At 42.8% G+C, this 24780-nt stretch overlaps 1 long non-coding RNA gene across 1 annotated transcript; it reads right to left on the bottom strand.

Moving 5' to 3' along the window:
* Positions 1–1544: 1544 nt before the first annotated feature.
* On the bottom strand, positions 1545–24277 carry LOC116468295 (uncharacterized). Its single transcript, XR_004248019.3, has 4 exons — positions 24200–24277; positions 20416–20676; positions 4534–4639; positions 1545–2146 (listed from the first exon to the last, which is right to left on the bottom strand). It is a non-coding gene; the product is annotated as an uncharacterized LOC116468295 (long non-coding RNA).
* Between the last annotated feature and the right edge of the window lie 503 nt (positions 24278–24780).

Here is a 24780-nt window from a genome sequence, read left to right on the forward strand (position 1 = left end):
TTGGAAATAAAGTATGAAAAGCATGAGTCTTGGATCTTGAAAGGTCCCAGAGGAGAGTGGTCCAGGATCTAGCCTCTGGTCGGTCCCACTGACTTCCATTAGAGTGGAAGTTCGGTATGGGGCATCATGATGGGCAGAGGGAACAGAACAGACAGGCATCTGGGTCTCTCTCTACTCCACCCTGGTTGGGATGGAGAAGAATGGGGTGAAATCAGTAGAGAGATTTAGAAAACACATCAGGTCTCCTTCCACTGACCTGTTTCTTGGCTTCTGCATCATGGAACTATTCCCTTTTCCTTCCCTCAGTCCTCTAACATGGATGATCGGGGCTGGACCGGTCTAGGTATGGAAACATGGTCTCCTGTCTACAAGTCATTGACTAGTCCTGCTGTATCTGGACCAGGGTTGCTGGGGAGACCCTTCCTTCCTTCCTTTCCTCCTTCCCTCCCTCCCTCCCTTTCCCCTCCTCTCCCCTCCCCTTCCCTTTCTCTTTTTGTTGGAGTTTTGCTCTTGTTGCCCAGGCTGGAGTGCAATGGTGCGATCTTGGCTTACTGCAACCTCCGCCTCCTAGATTCAAGTGATTCTCCTGCCTCAGCCTCCCAAGTAGCTGGGATTACACTGAGATTACAGGCATGCAGCATCACGCCCAGCTGATTTTTTGTATTTAGTAGAGATGGGGTGTCACCATGTTGGTCAGTCTGGTCTTGAATGCCTGACCTCAGGTAATCCACCTGCCTCGGCCTCCCAAAGTGCTGGGATTACAGGCGTGAGCCGCTGCACCCAGCTGCTATATTTTTCAATTCTTCTCACCTTTCACCATTAATTCCTTTTTTATAGCATTTTAAAATTTATTAGGACAGGCGCAGTGGCTCATGCCTGTAATCCCAGCACTTTGGGAGGCCGAGGCGGGTGGATCGAGAGGTCAGGAGTTCAAGATCAGCCTGGCCAAGATGGTGAAATCGCGTCTCTACTTAAAATACAAAAAAAAAAAAAAAAAAAAAAAATTAGCCTGGTGTGGTGGCAGGTGCCTGTAATCACAGCTACTCAGGAGGCTAAGGCAGAGAATTGCTTAAACCTGGGAGGTGGAGGGTGCAGTGAGCTGAGATCACGCCACTGCACTCCAGCCTGGGTGACAGTGAAACTCCATCTCAAAAAAAAATTATTCAACAGAACTCTGATGAGTGACATCAATATCACGTGTCCTTATTCTTGTCCTAAGAATCTCAGCAGGGCCAGAGTTATTAGGAGACCCCTTCAGTCCTCACTCACTTGGTGCCTTCCTCACATCTTTCTTCCTCCTTGGGTCCAGTTCTGGAAGTTTAGCCCCAAAGGAACCATTATCATTACTGCACACTGGCTGCAGCTCCACTGGGGTGGATGAGAGCTGGGAGCCATCTCAGGCTGAGTGGATGCCTTGACAGCAGGAAAAACAAAAGATGTTCACTGACAGTAAGTGAGACTGGAATAGAAGCTGGGAAGAAAAAGGGGCGGGAAAGACAATCTCAGAAATTCCGTAGTCAGGAAAACAAAGGCCCTGCATGGATAATGAGATGACACAATTTATATGGGACCTTTGAACATGGATCTTAGAGTGGGGAGGAACAGGAAGAGGGCAGAGGAGTAATCTCAGCTTGGAGAGTAGACAGGCAACTGGACACAGGGCTAAAGGGTGCTCATCACTCAGTGACCACAAATCTCCATCTGGTTTGACCTTAAAATTAATCTGGATGCAGCAATAGAAGGTGAAGCCCTCCCAGCCAGAGGGCTCAGGCTGGGACTGGCTGAATTCTCACAGCTCACACTGCAACATTGATGGTCTCTCTCCATTTACACCAGGGATCGAGACAGCAAGAATGTGTCTGTGTCAGCAGAGGGCACTCCTTACTAACAGGCTGGGCTTGCTCTGAAAGACTGGGCTAATGAAGGAAGGCTCAGCCTCAATCAGGAAGAACCAAATTAGCTCTTCTTCACAGCCAGAGGGGTCCTGGCTGCCTTAGTCAGAGCTGGGACAACAGCCACCTGTGTGGTGCTACTGGCAGGACTGCCTGATGCTGGAAGAGCAGCTGACACGGGTTCTTGTCTGCCGGCGTGTCATTCATCCTCTGAATATTTATTGAGTGCTGAGTGTGTTAGCACTCTTCTAGGGCTGGGGACACAGAAGAGATGAATGATGAGGCAGTGTTTTGTGGTGGTTAAGGGAGTGTGACCTGGAATATTCTGCCTGGGCTACAGTCACAGGTTTGCTGCTTCCTGTGTAAACCTGGGCAGTGGACTTAAGTTCCCTGATCTGCACTGTCTTCATATATAAGATGGAAAAGATGATAAAAACGCTGTCTCAGGATTATTCTGAGGGTTAAATAAATTAATACAAATAAAGTGCCTTGAACACTTCCTGGCATATGTTAAGTTCTCATTAATGCTGGCTACTATTCTTTTCCCATGAAGGGCATATGAGAGTCGGTCAACAAGTATCTGCTGGGATCCTGCTGTATTCCAGGACCTCTGTCAGGTGCTGGGGATGGTGTGGTGAAGGCAGATGTGACAGTACCTATATGGAGCTTACAATCCAGATGATTGATTAGAAAGTATCCTAAATGCTGGAAATCATTTTGGGATGTTACAGGAGCTAGTGTTGGCTCTGCTCCCACAAAACAATGTGAGCTTGGGACAGTCAATTCATCTCTCTGGCCTTCACTTTCTTCATCTAGAGAGGGAAGGGTCCTTGATGGTGCTATTGCAAGCTGGTAGCCATGGTGATAATAGTACCCTCAGATCCATCTAGCAATTCAAAGGGTCCATCATGGGGAGGTTCCACTGACTCACAAGCCCCAGATACATCTTTCTTGTCCCCTCCCCACACGTATCAGTAGGACTTACAGTCTATCATGATGCTTTTGGGGTTAGTGGTGTCTTTCTACCCACAAAGGTGATGATCCTTGAGCAAGTTAGTCTCTAAGATTCCTTCCAGCTTCAATATTCAGAGCCCATGAAAACTTCTTCCCTTTGGACCTGCTAGCCGGTCTAGAATCCCGCTTGTTCCTTCTCTGTCAAAACACAATTGTTACTTGCATGGTGACTTCAGTTGAGCAGCTGTGAGTTAATAGATCTTATGGTCATATGGGCCCTCCACCATGCCAAGTGCTGGGGGAGGACAGTTTCACAATAGAGGACCCCTGGGTCCTGGCTGTCAGAGCCCAGCTAAGGGTGAGACTGGCAGTCTGTTTCTGAACAAGTGAATAATCAGTTGCACATAGAAAACCTTGAATGGGCAATGACAGCCTGGCTGCTGTTTTCAGAATTTCTGGTTGATTTGATCCCTGTCTGACTTGAAACCATACTTCTCTCTGAATCATCTTCCTGAAGAAGAACAAAGCTCTGCAATGACATTTGTGTAAAAAAAAAGGGAGGTAGGAAAATTGTCTTGTTGAGTCTTGTTATGGAAAAGACATCTGGTATCTCCCCTTTACTCTTGAAGGATAAGAGGTCAATTCTTCCAAAGATTTGTCACACACCTGATAGGTCAATTGCTTTGATTAAATTCAGGATGTAAAAATTAATACTCTGGGATTTCTGACTCTTCTTGGTTATGGAAAGGGGACTGTGGTGCCCACTGTTTGCTGCCCTGTCCTAAAAGCTGCCCTGTCCCCAAACTGTGCTGCTGTTTGAGTCCGATGCCTGCCTGCCCAGCAAGTCAGGGAATCTTCCAAGTATGTGTTGTGCTAGTGCCTTCCTCCCACAGATGAAACATGGGTTAATGTGGGTTAGTGTATGAAGACTGTAATGGGGTCTCGTGGACTCTGCAGTGCCAGCCTAGGCATGGAAAAGTATGGAGTGTGGGATGTCTCTCTTCCATGTTCCCAACCTTCTCATCATGTTTGTTTACCCTTCAGATGCTCCTTCATACACCCACCAACAGGATTGTCAGAAAATAAGATTAAGCAACCTCAGTGGCTTCCTGGCACTAACAAAATAACTCCTTGCTGAAGCATTCAGTGCCCTTTACAGTCAAGGTCCAATGTTCCAGTGTCTCTTTCAAGCCATTCTAGTGTTTCTATATCAATTTACTCACTAATCTCTAAACACATTGTGATGTCTCATATGCCTGTGGCTTTTCTCCTGCCCATCCAAAGTGGTAATATACTGTTCCTGTCTGCCACAGACTGAACTTTTCTTAAGCTGCCCAATTAAAAATGTACCTTTTGGGGAGGCTAGAGAGAGCAGTGGTTATCAGTGTGGGGAACAGGCCTGAGTGTGAACCCCAGCCCCATCATCTTGGGTTGGGAGACTTTGAACAGGTTTCTTGTTTCTGACTTTATAAAAAGGAGAGAACATTATCATCCTTAGAGGGTAGTTCTGAGGATTAAATATTAATATGATAATGCTTGTAAAGTTGCTCAGTTCACTGTGGGTACATAGCAAGCCCTAAGAGAGCTATTCTTAGTAATTTTGTAGAACCTTGTCAGTCAGTTCAGGCTGCTATAACAAACTCCCATTCAGTGGGTGGCTTATTTACAACAAACATTTATATCTTACCATTCCTGAGACTAAGAAGGCCAAGATCAAGGTGCTAGCAGATTCTGTGTCTGGTAAGGGCCTGCTTTCCGGCTCATAGACAACCATTTTCTTGCTGTGTCCTTACCTAGTGGACAGGAGAAGAGAACTCTGTGGGATCTCTTTTATAAAGTTACTAACACCATTCATGAGGGCTCCACCTTCATGAACTAAACACCTTCCAAAGGCCCCATTCCCTGATACTGTCACTTCAGGGGTTAGAATTTCAACATATAAATTCAGGGGAAACACAAACATTCAATCTATAGCGAACTTCAATAAAACTTACCGTCTATAATGATAGACTGTACCTCCATCATAGCAGTAAATGTATTCTTCAAAGAGGACTCTACATATGTGTCTCATACCAGATTTCTGCAATTTCCTCAGAGTAAAGGACTATGTCTGATTAATCTTTCTCCCAGTATACCTTATGTCAAGCATATTATATAATAGAGGTTTAATAACAACTATTGCAAGGGATTTATGGTTGATAGGTCAGTTCTGAACATCCCAGTGGAAGTTTAGCACTGTTCCACCAGCACTGAAAATACTGCTTTCCCTTTGGGTGTCCATTCAGGCACAGTTTGCTTGCAGAATTATGAGGAGCAAAGATCTGTTTAAGAAAGCCTTTCTTTCTCTGTTTGCACAGGAAGAGGGCAGATCTATTCAAGGGAGCTCTGAGGTGTCAGAGACTGCAGTCAGACTCAACTCTCTGATCTCCTGAGAGAGAGCTTCAGCCTCTATGCTGGTGAGAACACTTTTCTAGGAGTGACAATGGTAAAAGAAAGTGGGGAGAAATGTGGTGAAGGAAAATTATGAGAGCCTACAATAAGGAGGTAATGATAGATGCTGTTCTTACTGACTGGCAGTAAAGAAAGGGAAGTGAGAGAATGTTGAAATCTATGACAGAAATAGGACATGAGGAAAGGAACTAGTTCTGTGGAAGAAGAGGTTTTTGATTTTAGATGGATTGAGTTGAAGTAACCATGGAACAGAAATCTCTAGTAGTGGAAAAGTTTTTAAACCTGAAGCTCAGGATGGAGATCTGATAAGCAGCACGCATTGTGACTATAGTTAACAATTGTATTGCATACTTGAAATTTGATAAAAGGGTAGCTTTTAAGTGCTCTCACCACAAGAAAAGAAGAAAAAAAGTGACATACTATGTTAACTACTTTCATTTGATTACTGTTTGATGGTGATTATTTCACAATGTACATGTATATTAAAATATCAAGTCAAGTTGCCCACCTTAAATATATACAATTTTTATTTGTCAATATACTTTGATAAAGCTGTTTTTTTAAAAAAACCAACCTGGAGCCCAGAAGAGGAGATACAGATTTTTGAATTATTTTCTTGGAAGCCATAGTTAAAGCTTTGATAGTGATGTGATTCTTGGGAGTAGAAAAGTTAGAGGGAAGAATAAAGTCCTGAGAAACACTTAATGCAAAGGGAGAAAGAAGCCCAAGGAGGACAGAGCTCCGAGGGTGGGGAGGAAATGTGAGGTCAGAGTGAGATTGAGCCCTGACTGTGGGAGCTGGGGAGAAAAGTCACTAGGAAAATTGAGGATGCAGGCTAAGTCAATTGCTGCAGAGAAGGAAAGCATGGGGCCTGTATTAGACTCCTGTAGTCAGATGTTAGGTGCTCATGAGAAAGCTTTAAATTGGCCAAAGAAGATATGATAGAAGAGGCCTGTTATGGGCTGAGTTTTATGCTCCCAAAATTCATGTGTTGAAGTCCTAATCCCCCACTTTCTTAGAATGCAACTGTATTTGGGGATAAGATCTTTAAACAGGTGATTAAGTTAAAATGAGGTCATTAAAGTGGGCCCTAATCCAATATGATTGGTATCTTGATAAAAAGAGGAGATTAAGACACAGACACCCACAGAGGGAAGACCATGTAAAGACACCAGGAGAAGGTGACCGTCAACAAGCCAAAAAGAGGCCTCTGAAGAAACTGTCAACGTAAATAACAAATATAGACAGACCTCTAAAAGTACTGAGTTTAGTCGGGGGAAGCATTGCAATGTGGAACACGTGTGCCATAGTAAACTATGGGCGTATTTGAGGAGGTTGAGGCAAGGGGAGTCTTTTAAAGGCAAAAGGAGGAGTACACATACATCACAGGAGCTGACACCAGTTCATTAGTGGAGATAGTGTGTCAGGCAAGTGTTCCTGTGCATCTCGCTGGCTGTCCTTGTGACTCATGTAGCAAGCTGCAGTTTAGAAAGTCCTTCCCAAAAGCTCTGTGACAGGTATGTGTGCATAAGAGCCCTCCAGACAGTCTTTGTGCTAGTTCTTATCACAGAAGTGTGTGTGAAGGCCTTCTGTTCCTAAACTCTTGAACTTTTGTTTGGGTGACCTAAGTGACTTCATTTTAATATTGACAACTTTCACAGAACCAACCCTGCCAACATCTTGATCTCGAACTTTCAGTCTCCAGAATTGTGAGAAAAAAAATTTGTATTGTTTAAGCCAGCCTATCTATGGTGCTTTGTTATGGCAGCTCTAGCAATCAGAAAAAATACCAAACATAATTTACCCATCATTTTTATTCTGAGATCCAAAGAAAATAGGAATATCGGTAGCGGAGAGGAAGATCATAATGAACATGGCCACATTTCTTCACAGGGGCAGCAATCAATGCAGGGGGCCTGTAAGACTAAAGCAGTAGTTTTCAGTTTGTCTGAATACTGTAGTAACCTGATGGTTAATTTGAAGGAAGAAATCTTGATGTCCTGGCATCACCCCAGACTCCTAGAGAATTTGGAAGTAGAACCCCAATATCAGGACTTCAGAAAACTCCTCAGGTGATTCCAATGTGCAGCAAAATGGAGAACCAACATTCTAAAGAAAAATCCATCCACCGAAGGCCAGAGGAAACAGACAGAGTTTCTGAAAGTCCATCAGGCAGCAAAGGCCCAGCCACACTGGGAAGTCCACAAGGAACAGAAGCCTATGAGATGCAGACTTCTAAGGGCACTTTGGGTGGGCTTGAGGACTGCACACAGAAGACCATGGCTTGGTCTTGCGTGATACAGGATGTGCTCCTTTTGTTGTTCCCCACAATGTGGTGAAGTCCTGAGAAGTTGTCAGGAGGAAAGGAAATGAGGTATGGATCGAGCAATAAAGATATTATTCAATCCTTGCTACCCTCTAAGAGAGCCAAAAATTTGTGGAAAAGAAAGAGAAAAAATACTTTGTAAGGGAAGTTTATGTGTTTACATTTAAGTCCATCTCCCATTCAACAAAATAGGAATTAACATGCCCATGTCATAAAAGAGGAAGCTGAGGGGCTCTGCAAGATTTATAAATTTTCCTAAAGACATATATCTGGCAGAGTTGTATTTCGAACCCAAGTCTATCTGACTACAATATTTAATGATATTGCCATCACATCGTGCTTTCTCCCAATGAAAGTATGAGTAGCGGTAGTGTAGGATAGGAAGCGTGCTGGACTTTTATTGTGTCACTTTAGCTAAACTGGAACTACATTTCCTAGAATTCCCTGCCCTGCATGGTTCCAAATTACTGTGGGCCACAAGAGACATTTTTATGCAAGATTTGGAAGGTGGAAGTGATGTAGCAGCCATGTTCTTATTTTTCCTGGAGAGTCCTCAATATCCAAGGCCCTGTTGCAGCTCACTCTTATAGCTTACTGTGCTCACTGTGCTGGCATGGGGTAGCAGCCTGCAGTGACTCAAGCTTCTGCAGGGTCTTCTTCAGCTTCTTTGACTCCTGGCCTCATTCATGTTTCGCTTAGTAATGAAAGGTGCCACCTTCATCCTCATCATTGATGAGGACATCCTCATTGTCCTCATTGATAAGCAGGACATCCTCATCATTGAGGCTGTCACCTGGAGATGCTGAGAGACTAATGCAGGTTCCAGCTCATGCTCATGGGTTCCATTCATTCTTGCAGGTTCCAGGTTATCCTTGCTTTTCCCAAATGTGTCTGCCACACCAGACACAGAAGAAACAGCCTTCTGTAGACTGTTTATTTCTCACAATTGTGTAATGCCAAATCCCTACAATAAATCCCTTATTATTTATATTAGCTAGTAGGTCTGTTTCTTTTATTGAAATCTGACTGACATAGGGAAGCATAGCCAGGGAAACTTTTTTTTTTTTTTTTTGACACAGTCTTGCTTGGTCACCCAGGCTGGAGTGCAGTGGCACAGTCAGCCCACTGCAGCCTCAGCCTCCCAGGCTTAAAGGGTCCTTTTGGAAACTTTGTTAGGACACAAAGTAGAACTACCATGCTGAGAAATTCTGTTCCTGGATATCCCACAGGCAGGTAGCTCATCAGAAACACTGTTACATATTCTGGAATCAGAAAGCAGTTTTGAACCATGAGGTTGGAAAGTTTCAGCTCAGTGGCTTATGGCCCATGACAGATGAGCAGCCAATCAGTGACAAAGAGTGCCACCACCTCACTGTGCTGGGTCCTGGGGCCATTGTCAGCCTCACAGGAACAGTTTTCCGAATGCTCTGTACTCCGAAAGAGGTTGAAGGATGCTCCTCTTCCAGAGGGGGCTGAGCCCAAGGGGACATCCCTGTGATAAGAGTGGTTGAGGGGCCGGGCGCTGTGGCTCCCGCCTTTACTCCTAGCACTTTGGAAGGTTGTGGCAAGTAAACTGCCTGAGTGCAGGAGTTCAAGATCACCCTGGGCAACACAGCAAAACCCCAGCTCTACTAAAATACAAAACATTAGCTTGGCATGGTGGTGGGAGCCTGTAATCCCAGCTATTTAGGAGGCTGAGGCACGAGAATCGCTTGAGCCCAGGAGGTGGAGGTTGCAGTGAGCCAAGACCTCACCACTGCACTCCAGCCTGGGCAACAGGGCAAGACTCTGCCTCCAAAGGTAAAAATAAAATTTAAAAAAAGTGGTTCAGGATTGGGAGATCCTTTTTAGGCCTCACAGTGAAGCCCCACCATTTCCCCCATGTCAGCCTGGACCCCAGGAGCTCTGAGGGTGGGGAGACAGTTAGACACTGGAAATCACAGAGAAAATGGGACTGTCAGAGAAGGCCCCTGCTGCTTCTACAGTCCTCCCATCTGTCCATCTACTCAAGGAGGCTAGAAGAGGTAAACAGCCCATTCTCATATCTAACATCCCCATATTCCTGATATTACATTCAGAAGAATCACCCCCAGAGCTGTTCTGCAGAATTTTAAGCAATATTCCATACACCTGTCCTGAATCCTCAGTTCCCATAAATTCCTCATGGCTATCCTTCTAGGACCCTGTAGTACCTTCATCATCACCACCACCAAAAGCAATAGCAACACCATGGAGCTGGCAAATTATCTCCCAGGCTCTGTCACGTAAAGTGGCTAATTGTGCTCCATAGGGTTGGCTTCTGGGTCCTCCTTGAAACATTCTCATGATGCCTCTGGGGATACTGACCACACTTTGAGATTTGCTGGTTGAGATGAATGAAGGTAAATATCCTTCTCATATTGATATTTACCTGCCCACTAAACATACAGCCTTGGCTGTTCGCAGCTGAACAGTATCACCCCCACTCACAGCAGAGGTCATCTGTTTACTCTCTGGGAACGTCTAGTGCTCTTTTCCAAACCTTCCCTGTGCCTTCTCTGTATCAGAAGAATGTGGTGTCCCCTCGGACCTTAGACACCAAGGAGCCAAAGAAGAGCATTATTCAATCACTCACCCTACTCTAGGGAGGGAAATGGGCTGGGACTCATGGTCAAGGTAAATACGGGGACCCCTGAGTGAACATAAGGTATCACAGGTTGGGTTTCCAGGAAGGCGGATGCTGAGATAGAAATGAACATGTAGGAAATCTATTATAGAGTGATCTCTGTATCAAAAACTCTCGAAAGGAAGGAAACAACTTTGTATAGAAGCAGAAGCTGGGCTTTGATGCCGTCTCCACAAAAGTCTCAGCCAACCCTATAGACACCCTGAGTCCAGGATGATCTTTCAAAGTGGTCCTGGGTTGAGATTTAGGGGCCCTGCCTTTATACCCTAGTGTGGACAGCCACTGGATACAATGCTCTGGAAAGGGAAGATGACCCTGGATGGAGTGGCCAAAGCCTTTCCCAAGAGGGCTAATAACAGGATTATCTGCTGGCAGCAATTCTAGCAGCTGAGGGAATAAATCCATTCCTGACAGGGGATCTAGGTGGTCCATCACAGAACCCATTACGTAAAATAGGAGTCAATTTTGAACATATTTCTGTGGAGGAGGGCAAAATCCCTGCCTATTCACGCAGCTGCATGTGGCCTCCAGATGCAGATCACTTTGGGAGCTCAGAAAGGTTAGGGTGGGCATGTGTCTGGGTGCTCACTGGGTAGCTCTGAGGGAGGATACCGGAGGATATTAACCCTGACTTGAAGATCACTACCGAAGATCATAAATCCCCCTTTCTTCTCATGTGTACAGACTTATCTCAAGCATAATGATTTCCTTGACACTGACTTCTCTCTGCTCCAGCCCATACTAATCTCTCTCTTTTGCACTGTTCCAGGTTTGTAGACCATGTTTCCCAGTTGTTTATCAGCTTTGTGTCAGAAGAGATCAGTTCACTTACCCTACTGACTTACCCTACAACCTCTATGGCTAGCTGATGGGCACCCCATAATTACTAGTATAAGTATTTGGTGGTTTTACCAAATATTTCCTTATCCTTCTGGAAGAAGAAGGATATAGATATGTAGAGGCCTTATAAAGCTTGGGATTTATGGAATATCATGATAACCATCCCAGTTCTTTACACCATTGGGAAATGGAGGAGGCCAGGATGACTGATGGACCTAGCTGCTTTCAAGAGGAACCCTGTTTCTAGGAACAAAATAGAAAAGAAGAAACAAATATCGGTCCCCTTCCCTTCTGCTTAGCCCTCAAACTGGCAGACAGGTCCCTCTGACACTCATTATTTACTTGAATCTGGGGTTGTTGACTTTCTTCCTATACCCCGTGACCTTCGTATTCTCCCTCTGACATCAGTACACACAGAGCCTTTCATTTTTTTCTGTCTCCAGAGGGTGAAGCTCTTGGACTTGCATCAGCTTTGCTCTAAGAGCTCTGCCATTTCTAAACAAGGCAAAATGAAGCTGGGTCTCTCATATCTGGAAGAATTTGGTCCCTGAGCTCTCCTCCATGGAATACTAGCATCTGGCTTTTGGGACAGAAGGCTGAATAAGCTCTAGGGACGATTCAAACAAGTTTCCCAGGGCAATGAGCTCAAATTTCTGGTAAGAATTGCATTGTGTCCTCAGCACTAGAACATGGGACATACAGCCCTTGGGACACAAAGACCCATGGCTCACATATCTCTTTAGGAGACTAATCTGGGAGAGTGCTAATCAAAGAGATTTCTCTTGTCAGCACCTTCTCTTTCTCTATAAACCAGTCCACTCCCTCTTCCGGCCCAGGCCCATGAAGAGAGTTAGCCTTGCCCTAAGCTTTGAGCCTCATTGTTTAGAAGGTGTTGAGATTCTGAGATGTCCTGTAGTGGTACTTGAGTTTGTCACTGGAGTCTGTGATTGACTTGTCAAAGCCTGAGTTTTTTTTTTTTTTTTACTAAAATAAAAACTTTCTTTCATCTTAAGGAAGTCAGACTAGTTCATAACTTTTCCTCCTTACCCAAGCCTCCAGGTATCACAGAGCTGCGGTGTCTCCATCAGAGATAGACTGTGTGGCCCTGAGATCAATCTGTTCACTTTTTTCAAGTTCCTCTAATTTGAGTCTATAAGAGAAGTCACAGCCCTAAATGTGCCTGAAGATGTTCTGCTTCCACATTAGCCACAGGAACCATCTGCCTGACCACTTCTCTGTCTGGAGACCCATCTGCCTGACCACTTTTTATGGGATGCCACAACTCCCATGGAAACTTATGCTTTTCCCTCTCCAAGCTGATTCTTCATTCAGAAGTGGGGTTTTTCTTAACTTGAGTTTCCTCTTTTACTTGGAGAAACAGGCAAATATGCAGGGTTCTTCAGGTATTAATCTGCATTTTCTAGTAAAACTCACTTGAATTCTATTTGAAAGAGATTCTTTATTCCATCATCCCTCCCATTCCTCACTGTCCCAACATATTCTCTTTTATTTAGGGGAGAGAAATTCTTTGCATGTTGCATTGACCCTGGGCTTCTTTGCCCTCAGATCCATTTTCCACCTTGCCCTTGCTCTGCTCTTTGTCACAGGGGATAATAATGGAGTGCTTATGTGCATGCCAACATTTTAGTTTACTAAGTCAAATAACACCACTTCATGATAGGCAGCTAAGGTCACATGCAACTTTGTGGCCCATGGTCAAGGGTTCAGTCTCTATTAGGACTTAGCAGCAAGTCAGAAGCTAGTTTTCAAAAGGAGACTAGTTATCTACAAAGGTGGACATGGCTTTGCTACAAAATGTATCCTTCACCCTGGGAAATATGTTTTGACATGTCTAAGAACCCTGGACCACCAGAAATTTCACCAAAATGGGATTTATTTACCACCCTCTGGCATGCATATGTCCTACCAAGATGTCTAGAGTTGCTGCTTTGTGCTCAATTGGTCTAATCAGTATGATGCCATTGATCTAATGGATGAGTGTGTGATGTCCTATGAAGAAGAGAAACTGATCAAGGTCTTTGTGATTCTATGACAGAGGGCTGAAAAGCTGATATAGCTCAAAGTTAGGACAATAAAGTGTATTGTAAATGCTTCTGGTGGTCTCAATTAACAGGAATTGAGGTTAAAAAAAGGCATTTTCCAGGTCAAAAGCTGCATGGTGAGTGCTACTAGCAAGATGATTTGCTCTGTCAAACAAAACCACATCTGGAGCAGCCACTGCAGTCGCTGTTCTTCAAAATACACCTGTCATTTGCACAAACCAAATAAGTGAGTTGAATGGAGGATGTGATAGGAATCTCTCCCTATGTTCTTTCAAATTAATCTATAAATGTAATAAAATCCCAATAAAAAGTTCCCCTGGATTTTTGTTTAGCCATTTAATATACTTACTCTAAAATTTTATAGAATAATAAAAATCTATGAAAGGCCAGGTTAACTTTGATAAAAAATAACAAAGAGTGGTTTTATATTATCAGATATTAAGGTAGATCAGAAGTCCAGGGCAATTAAGTCAGTACAATGTATGTGCAAGATCAAATAAATAAATCAGTGGAACAGAGTAGAGAGATCATAGACCTTGGGTGCACACACACACACTTAAGGTTGACATCACAAAATAATGGGGAGTGCATGGCCTGGCCTATTTAGTACCCGGTGCTAGATTAAGGGAAAACAATTTGGACTTATACCTAATATCAAATGTAAAGTTGGACTCCAAAAGATCCAATGCATAAAAAGTAAAACCATAAAATTAAGGTAAGATAACTGAAGAAGATATCATTGTGATTTTGGAGTCAAGAAGGACTAAACAAAACTCTAAAAACAAATGTTAAAAGCAAAAATTGGATGAGTTTTATAGTTTAATTTTTTTTTTTTGAGACGGAGTCTCACTGTGTCACTAGGCTGGAGTGCAGTGGCACGATCTCGGCTCACTGCAACCTCCACCTCCCGGGTTCAAGTGATTCTCCTGCCTCAGCCTCCCGAGTAGCTGGGACTACAGGTGTGAGCCACCACGCCCGGCTAATTTTTGTATTTTTAGTAGAGACGGGGTTTCATCAGATTGGCCAGGATGGTCTTGAACTCCTGACTTCGTGATCCGCCCGCCTCGGCCTCCCAAAGTGCTGGGATTACAGGCGTGAGCCACCGCTCAATAAAAGACACTATGGACAAAGTTAACTGATGGTAGAGTAGGAGGTAATGTTTGCAAAGTCTAAAACAAGCAAGAAACTTATATAGAAAAAGCAGTAGCTCCTATATACCAAATAGGAAAAACCAGAAATTATATTAACAAAATGGGCAAAGGACACAAAATGGTTATTTCACAGAAGAGGAAACTCAAAAGGCTAACAAGCATATGCAAAGATACTTATGCTGATTGATAATTAGAAAAATGGAAACAAAACACCAGTTAGATCTCTGAGATCTCTCTTTATCCTCATGTAATTGGCAAAGTTAGAACACTAAAGGGTTGAGTGGGATGTGGGGTTAGGGAATGTTCTTGCCCTGTTGGGGGCACTAGTAACTCTGGGGACCACTTGGCATCACTCGTTCCATCAATCACTCTCTCAGGTATATATCCAGAGATATTCTCACACAGATCTATGGTGTGACATGAAAAAGCAAGTGTCAGTGTTTGTAGTAGTAACAAGTTGGGGACAATCTAGATATCCTTCACTGGGATTAGATAAGGGAAGCATGGTGGAATAACCTGCAGAAGTTAGGAGCAATGGGCTAGATGTACACATAACAACATAGATGGGTCAAAACATAGTGCCAAGAGAAAAATGCCCAATAACATATGTAAATTAAAAAGGCTCAAGGAAAATGATACATGTATGTGTATCATCATGAAGTGATTCGGAGGCTGGGAAATGGAAATAGTAAGTAAAGACACAAGGAAATAAATAAACAAGAGAGAAAATTCATATGGACCCACAAAGTGAGTGAGCCATGAACTGAGGGATTAACTCTGTGTCTGAGGTTACAAAATGAAGAGTAAGAAAAACAAAACAAAACAAAACAAACAAAAAACAAAGGAAGCATTAAGAAGAGAACAAATAACACAGAATAAAAAGGCAGGCACGCTTAATAAAATAAAATAATTTTATATTCAGTACAAAACCAAAACTCAACTCTACATTACGTGTAAGGGGCATATCTCAAAGAAAGTGACTCAGGAAAGTTAAAAGTAAAAGAATGGAAGGCTGGGTGTGGTGGCTCACACCTGTAATCCTAGCACTTTGGAAGGCTGAGGCAGGTTGATCACCCGAGAACAGGAGTTTGAGACCAGCCTGGCCAGCATGGTGAAACCCCATTCTAAAAAAAAAAAAAAAAAAAAAATTAGCACCCAGGAGGCAGAGGTTTCAGTGAGCCGAGTTCACACCACTGGACACTCCAGCCTGGGTGACAGAGTGAGACTCTGTCTCTAAAAAAAAAAAAAAAATGGACAAAGCCATATCAAGGCAAAAAGCACCAAATGAAAGTGGAGGAGGTTAAAATATATGAGAAGGCTCTAGGCCTCATAAATCTTTGAAATTTAATATCTTGGCATCAAAATACCCTACACACAGACTGGAGGAAATAGAAACAAAAACAGAAACAAACTCGAGCACAATGACAATAACAAATGACACCTGTAGACCTAGAAGATCTAGTGGGTAAAACAAGGAAGCATATGATTTGAGTGATATGATTAATAAGTTCCTAATAGATACATATTGAACAATAGATCCTAGCAACAGAGAATTCACTTTCTTTTCTTTTCTTTTTTTTTTTTTTGAGAGGGAGTCTCCCTCTGTCGCCCAGTCTGGAGTACAGTGGCGCCATCTCAGCTCACTGCAAGCTCCGCCTCCCAGGTTCAGCCATTCTCCTGCCTCAGCCTCCCGAGTAGCTGGGACTACAGGTGCCTGCCACCACACCCAGCTAAGTTTTTGTATTTTTAGTAGAGACAGGGTTTCACTGCATTAGCCAGGATGGTCTCGATCTCCTGACCTCGTGATCCGCCTGCCTCGGCTTCCCCAAGTGCTGGGATTACAGGCATGAACCACTGTGCCTGGCCAAGAATTCACTTTCTTTTAAGTACTCACGGATCACTTACAAAAACTAACCATATTTTAGGTCACAAAGAAAATGTTTAAAAATCACAAATGCAATGAATTTTTTAAATCACAAAATTAGGGGAAAAGATTATCACCAGGTAATTTTTTTTTTTAAAAAATCCCTCTTTAAGGATCAGGAAAAATAACTAATGGGTACTAGACTTAATGCCTGGATAACAAAATAATCTGTGCAACAAACACCCATGACACAAGTTTACCTATATAACAAACCTGCACATATACCCCTGAACTTAAAAATAAAAGTTAAGAAAAAAAACAAATAAAATAAAAAATAAAAAATACCTCTTTAAATCAACTTTGAGATCAAAGAAGAAAATAAAATTGATGTTGCAGACTGAAAATAGTAGCAACCAAAACACTACATATCCAAACCTGAAGGATATGACTAAAATATGTTCTCAGGAAAATTAATGAAACAGTTGGAATGAGTACCAAGAAAAAATGGAAATAAATGAACCCAGTATTAATCTTAAGAACTTACAAAAATATCAACAAAATAATTCAGATGAAGGCAGACATTAATGAGTAAAATAAAAAAAACCCTCACAATAAAGAATATGAATAAACTCAAAAGCTTTTCCATGAAAAGCATATTGATATGCCACTGAATAGCCTAATCAAGAAAGGAGTGGCAATGAATAAATATACATCTGAACACCTATATTGAATGGATAATTTTCTAGAAAAATATAAATTACTAAATTTTATGTAAGAAGAGACAGTTAAATGAAAAGAATAATAGTCATGAAAAAAACTGAAGCACTGTTAGGGAGCCACACCTCTAAACATATCAGGGCAGATGATTTCGTACTAACTTTTTTTTTTTTTTTTGAGACAGAGTCTCACTCTGTCACCCAGGCTGGAGTGCAGTGGAGCAATCTTGGCTCACTGCAACCTCCGCCTCCTGGGTTCAAGCAATTCTCCTGCCTCAGCTTCCCAAGTAGGTGGGATTATAGGCACCCACCACCACACTCAGCTAATTTTTGTATTTTTAGTAGAGACAGGGTTTCACCATGTTGGCCAGGCTGGTCACAAACACCTGATCTGAAGTGATCTGCCTACCTCGGCCTCCCAATATGCCGGGATTACAGACGTGAGCCACCTCTGCCAGCCTCATGGGAACTTTTTAAAAATCTTCAAGGGAAATGATAAAATTTAGTAGCATTCAAATTGTTTTTAAGCATAAAGAAAGCTTTTAACATAATAAGAAATCAATATAGCATTGATATCAAAGTTTTTCAAAGAAAGAATGAAAGACTACCGACAAATCCTCATTATAAATATCTGTGTAACCTAATGTAAATGACGAGTTAATGGGTGCAGCACACCAACATGGCACATGTATACATATGTAACAAACCTGCATGTTGTGCACATGTACCCTAGAACTTAAAGCATAATAAATAAATAAATAAACAAACAAACATCTGTGTAAAAGTCTTATATAAGATACTACCAAAGAGAATTCAGCAGGATGTTAATATACATCACAGCCAGGTAGGGTTGAAATAATTATTTATTATTAGGAGATGTTAATGTAATCCACCATATTGTTAAAAGGAAACAAAAATAACACTGGGAAGATGTTTTAAAAATTCAACATGTACCTCTGATTAAACAGTAAATGAGTTTTGATGACTCATAGAGTGTGTTGCATCATGAAGCATGTGGCTTCTACCTTCCCTTAAGTCTGCACTCCCAAAGCCAGTAAAGGGCCTTTTTGAATCAATATGTATCTTCTTGAGAGGGAAGTTTTATATATACACATACATACATATATACATATATGTGCATGTGGTATGTATTTTCTATACCTATCGAATGTCTGTTAATGTTGCATTGTTAAATTGAATAAACACTATCAAATAATATATAGATTATGGTACAATAAATTCAAATATATGCGTTAATATATGCTTATATATTATTTCACTGAAGAATATATAAACGTTATTTTTATTCCTTATATGACCTTCAGGAAGTTTCAGAACATTAACAGCAGTTACTTCTGAGTGTTAGAATTTTGCCTGACTTTTATTTTCTTTCTTGTATACCACTTTTTTCCAATGTGTTTTACCATTGTAATTTTTAAAAAATTGAAAAAATAACTTTTTTAAAACCTAGTTTATTTCCAAGCCATTAAGAAAGGAGATTAAGGCCGGGCGCAGTGGCTCATGCCTATAAGCCCAGCACTTTGGGAGGCTGAGGCGGGCGGATCACAAGGTCAGGAGATCGAGACCATCCTGGCTAACACGGTGAAACCCCGTCTCTACTAAAAATACAAAAAAATTAGCCGGGCGTGGTGGCGGGCGCCTGTAGTCCCAGCTACTCGGGAGCCTGAGGCAGGAGAATGGCGTGAACTCAGGAAGCAGAGCTGAGCTTGCCGTGAGCCGAGATCGCGCCACTGCACTCCAGCCTGGGCAACAGAGCGAGACTCCATCTCAAAAAAAAAAAAAAAAAAGAAAAAGAAAGGAGATTAAATACCCATATTTTCTTTAATTTTGTGTCATTTATATGTCCACATTTCTACCAGGTGTAGGGCCCATCTCAGGTTATTTCTTGCTTGTTCCATCTCAGGCTGCCAAGGAGACAGTAACTGAGATTCCCAGCCAGGCACTTCTGGAAAAGACTAGAAAAGCCTACTTGGCCAAGATGCCAATGTGGGGGACAATTTCACCAAGCTCAGCTTCTTTGGGAGTTGAGTTTTTCCCTTAATGCAGGTGGGGCTGAGACTGGCTCAGGAGAGTGGTGTTTACAGTCCTGCAGAGGGGATGAGGGAGCCACAGGTAAAGTATTAAAGTCCATCTGGGGTTGTGGTGCTCTCCAGGCCTGTGAGGCCAATGAGGATATGGGCCTGCTGATCCCCAGTCTCCAGATCTTCAAAAAGTATTAGGCAAGAATGCTATAGAGAAAAGGGGGAGAGGTGGTAAGGTGGGGATACCCAGTAAAGTACTGTTCAGACAAGCTCATAAGATCTCCCAGGAGAAGAGAGGCCCAGATTAAGGATGGAGCCCAGCCCCAAGCGTCAGACTGGTTCCCCTCATCCGGACCATCCCAAAGCAGCCCAGGGACTTCTTCCCAGACTTTGCTCCACAAGAGGTCTTTATGAGTGTGTTTTGCTTGATCTTGTCCTACTCTGTGAGGAAGTTTGGCTAGATGCTATCCCACTTTTCTGACAAAGATAATAAGCTTTGGAGAAGTTTGCTACCTACATGGCTGGCAAGTCAGGGAGGTAAACCTCTAGCTCTAAACAGTTGACTCCAAATCTTGGATCCTTGCTAGTGCCCAATACTGAGTCAATTTCCTTGAACAAGTCACAGGTTCTTACTAGGTCCTAAAGCTCAGCATTGGCCTAGTGTTTTAAAGACTTTTCTTCTCACCGAGGACCTCCGAAAGGCCACTCATTAGCCCTGGCCCATGGGACTGGAGGGCTCCATGGGAGGCTGGGGCTGGGGCTGCAGCTAGACAGAGCAATCAGTCTTACTGGCTTCCACTCCAGTCAAGGCTCTATGGAGGCTTTGGAACCTGCAGTGGTCCCAGAATTTCTTCATTTTACCTCTACCCTTAGGTAGCTCTGTCCTTTACAACTTGTGGCCTGGCTTTCTTGACAGACTCAGTGTTCTTCCAACTCCTCCTAGTCCCTATTAGAATCCAGAGATTCATTTTGATGAGCAGAGTTGTTTAGGGGAGAGAGCTGAGAAAAGCTGAAGAGATTATAGAACAATATAAGCAGTGTGATCTTGACGAAAATCACTCAAATTGTATAATTCTATGATTTTATAATTATTTTCCTAGCATTATGCCTCACCCACAGCCACAAAAAATACCAGTGTTTTGTCTTTTGAGATGACAGGTAAAGTCTACTAATATGAGCATAGATTATAGGAGACCCCTTTAACTCTGGACCAGCTTAAGTGAAGTAATGGTGTTGCATTCAGCACATTTTTGCGTAGAGTGGTTGAGTGGTTCTGAAGAAGGAGGGGGCAATGGTGAGTAGTAAGGAGAATTGGAAGTGGCAGCACAAAGAAGGATCTTGGAGTTGGGCTAGCCCACAAATACCACTCCCCAAGCCCTGCCATTACCCAACATCACACACTGCTCCTGCATCCTCTTCATGCCCACAGTCAAAGGTCTCAATTTGCTCACATTCAGCCAGTGCCTCTTCTGTCCTGTTGCACAGGGCAACCTGAATGAACACAGGTTGGGCCTCTTCTGCCACTCTTGAATACAACATGCCAGCAGGTGCGTGCCTGGCTGCTCCACAGCCCAGCTCCCGGCACACCATGGCCACATCCTTCATGTCCCAGCCGTCATCACACACGGTACCTCAGTGACCTTCCTGTTCCACTTCCACTCTTCCTTTGCAGTGGTGGGGACCATTAATCAAACGGACTTTGGTCGGGGGCTCTGCAAACAGAAGGGGTAAGAGCACACTCAGGAATGTACTCTTAAAGCAGCTCCCAGTGTTAAGAGAGGTTGTTTGATGTTGGTGTTGGTGATGTTGTGTGATGTGGGCTTAGGGTACTTGCAAAAGTAAGGAAGTACAGAACTTCAGATCTTCCCTATCCTAATCACCATTTTACAAGCATCTCGCCCCACCAATGCCCCTCACTCAATGATACCTAAAAAGGAGCCCTTGCTTCCACTCTGACGATAAAGGGACGTGGGGACATAGAGACTTATGGGTTGGTTCTCACGAGCTCAAAAAATCTTAGAAACAGAGAAGGCTAGAATTAGATCTTTCCTAGAGATAGAGACTGAGGCCTAGAGTAGGAAAGGCCTAAGGTCGACTGAGTTATGCATTTTCCTTTTAAAAACTGCGCTGTATGACACTGATGACTTCACCAACGGCAGGCCCATTTTCTCTGGGAAAGGGGGTGGTAAGAGTGGGATGGACACATTTACACAGACTGGTTAATCTCTAACCTCTGCCTGTCTTGTTTTTATGGTTTTAAGCTGGAGTCATTGGAAAGAAACTCTTTTCTCTAGGATCTCTGGCAGAAAGGAGAGATGTAAGCCTAGAGCTATCAGTGGCCAGCTTTGCCTGTCTAAGAATGAAGCTAATGGCAGAAAGCAGAGGAAAGAAGGGGGACAACGAAGACAGAGCCCTTGCATCCACTTGCACACAAAGCCTTGTCCATTCTTGACCCCTCTCACCAACTTTGCTTTTTTTTTTTTCCCCTCAAGCCAGTTTGTATGAGACTTCTGTCATTTGCAGCCAAAATGCCCCATCTCACACATTTACTATGATCACGGCAAAGCCCCTGGGAAAAGGTAGACTTAACAGAATTATAGATAATAATGGGAATATGATTCTCAAAAATTAATAGATTAAACAGGACAAACATATATAAGACTCTATAGAGAATGAATAAATCAAGCAACTAGCTTAATTTTATAGAAAAATATATACTGTGTACCTCTAACAGAAAATTCATATTCTTTTCACATTCTATATAGAATATTTATATAAATTGACTATATGTTAGACCATAAAGAAATTCTTAGTAAGTTCCCAAAAAGTAAAAATTATACAGGCCACTTTGAAAAAATGTTAAATACAAGGATAACAAAGAAACTTATGAGAAATTAAGAAAAAAAAGGATTAAAAAATCTATTCATAAGAAATTATTTTATAATAGTTATAAATTATAATAATTTGCCAGGTTGAAAAACAAATGAAAACATATACACACACTTTAGATATTAAACAAATGAAAATATTCATTAAAACTTTTAGGATAAGGTGAAAGTGTACTTAGAGGAAAACATACAGTTTTAAATGTATTCATTAGAAAACAAAGATGAAAAATGAATAAGCATTTCAGGTAAGAAATTAAAGAAAAGGCAACATAAAATAAACTTAAAATAAAAAGAAGGAAGAATATACTGAAAGTAAAGGAGAAATAAATGAACTAGAAAACCAAAACCAAATATATTTGAATGATAAAACAATTATCTATTTGTATAATAAAAATAAATCTAGGTATTTGAAAAGAGCAATATAACAGCTGAACCTCTGGCAAATCTGATAAGAGAAAAGATACCACACAAACAAATTAGAAATGAGAAGGACACAATCACAAACTAGAGGGCTTTAAAAAATTAGATGAAAATACTGTGGTTGACTGGGTGTGGTGGCTCACGCCTGTAATCCTAGCACTTTTGGAGGCCGAGGTGGGTGGATCACTTGAGTTCAGGAGTTCCAGACCAGCCTGACCAACATGGTGAAACCCCATCTCTACTAAAAATACAAAAATTAGCTGGGCGTGGTGGTGCATGCCTGTAGTCCCAGCTACTTGGGAGGCTGAGGTGGAGAATTGCTTGAACCTGGGAGGTGGAGGTTGTAGTGAGCCGAGATTGCACCACTGCACTCCAGCCTGGGTGACAGAATGACTCCCTCAAAAGAAGAAGAAGGAGGAGGAGGAGGAGGAGGAGGAAAAGAAGAAGAAGAAAATAATACTATGGTCAACATTATGTGACAAATTTGAAAATCTAGAGAAAATGCCCAACTTTTTGAGTGAAAGCATTCAAATTGTGTTTTAAAAGGGTGAAAAAATTGAAAAAAGCAAATAAAAAAAGATCTGACAATGGAGAGAAAAATACACCAGGCTCAGAAAGTTTTTGGGCTAGTTCCAAAAACTAAATAGCAGATAATTCCAATAGTGTTTTCAATTGTTGCAGAGCACAGAAACTATGGAAACTTCTGAAATTATTCTTATGAGGCTAACCTGTCCCTGAAACCTAAACTAGATGAGTAGAATTTAGAAAAGAAAACTTACTTATAAACAAAATGCTAAAATTTAAAATAAAACATTAGCAAGTTTTATGTAGTTACTACCTGCAATGACTAAGAAGGGTTTATAGGGGAAATTCAAGGATTGTTCCGTATTAGGACATCTATTAATGAAGTTCTCCACAATAATGGATTAAAGAAAAAAATGTATAGAACCATCATAATATATTAACATGGTGGCTAAGAGCACAGTTTCTTGATTCTGGCAGCCCTGGCCTAAAGTTCCCTCTTTGTACCTATTTGCTATGTAAACTTGGGCAAGTTACTTAATCTAAACTTTATTTCCTCATTTGTAAAATGAGAGTTGCTACAGAGATTAAGTGAGATAATTCTAGTAAAAGTTTAAATCCCAGAATCTAGTCTGTTCACGGTTTTTCTACTTGTATTTACAAGGGTTAGTTGTATCTCCTCCCTCCCTGGAGCTCTGCATGTGCAAGATACTTCCTTATTTTTCTCAGGGAAGTCTTCTTCCTTTCTTCTTGCCTTACCGACCTGACTCCCAACGCTGATTTGACTCTAGCACAGTGCCCAACACCCACTATCTATTTCACACATTTTACTGGTTCAGTGAAAGGGAACAGGAGAGACCAGGGGTTCGCCAGCAATGCTGCTGTTAAGATCAATTACACAAGGCCTGCTGCGTCGGCTCACGCCTGTAATCCCAACACTTTTGGGAGGCCGAGGCTGGTGGATCACCTGAGATCAGGAGTTTGAGACCAGCCTGGCCAGAAACCCAGACGAAACCCAGTCTCTATTAAAAATACAAAAATTAGCTGGGAATAGTGGTGGGTGCCTGTAATCCCAGCTACTCGGGAGGCTGAGGCAGGAGAATAGCTTGAACCCGGGAGGCGGAGGTTGCAGTGAGCCGAGATTGCCCCATTGCACTCCAGCCTGGGGGACAGAGCGAGACTCCGTCTCAAAACAAACAAACAAACAAACAAAAGCCAAGACAAAAAACAAAAAACAAAACAAACAAAAAACCCAATTACAGGGAGAGCCGTGGAGCATTAAGGCGCTTTCTAGAGGAACTCAGATTCCTCGAGGAGCAGAAATTTCCAAAGGAAAGGAAGCAACAGCCATTGCTTGGTATAATTGCAGCCAGCTCTCTGGAAGGAGCTGTTTGCCATGTCCCACCTGTGACCTTGAGTGCCACCACTTCACTGCGCCGGGACCCCCAGCCATTTTCGGCCTCACGGGAGTAGTTCCCAGAATGCTCTGCGGCGACGGAGAGATTGAAGGACGCTCCTCCTCCAGAAGGTGCTGAGGCGTTCCCCAGAGTCACATTTTCATGGTAAAACCAAAACAGAATGGGTGCAGACGCTCTCCTGTCTTCACAGTGAAGCTCCACCACATCGCCAATGAAGGCCAGGGCGCCAGGAGCAATGAAGCTGAGGAGAAGACGCGACACGGGAACTGAGAGAGGCAGTAGGGTCCGTCAGCGAGGCTGGTCCCAACTCACAACCCACCCGGTCCTCGGCTCAGGACGTCCTCGCCTCATAGCACCCCGCCGGCCCTGGACTCCTTCCCACGTCGCACCTCGCACCTCCTGGTCTAACCCTGCAGGGGTGCTTCCGGTAGAGCTGTGCTGGGCTCTGGTGAAGATCTCGGGATACATGGCCCCGCGTCCACCTTCTCACCCTCCTCTTGCTCTCTGCCACCGCTGCTGCTGCCACCACCTGCCCCATCACAAGACTACAGTGCCCATAGGGCCTCTT

This window comes from Hylobates moloch, unplaced genomic scaffold (genome assembly GCF_009828535.3).
Source record: "Hylobates moloch isolate HMO894 unplaced genomic scaffold, HMol_V3 SCAFFOLD_5, whole genome shotgun sequence".
Lineage (NCBI taxonomy): Eukaryota > Metazoa > Chordata > Mammalia > Primates > Hylobatidae > Hylobates > Hylobates moloch.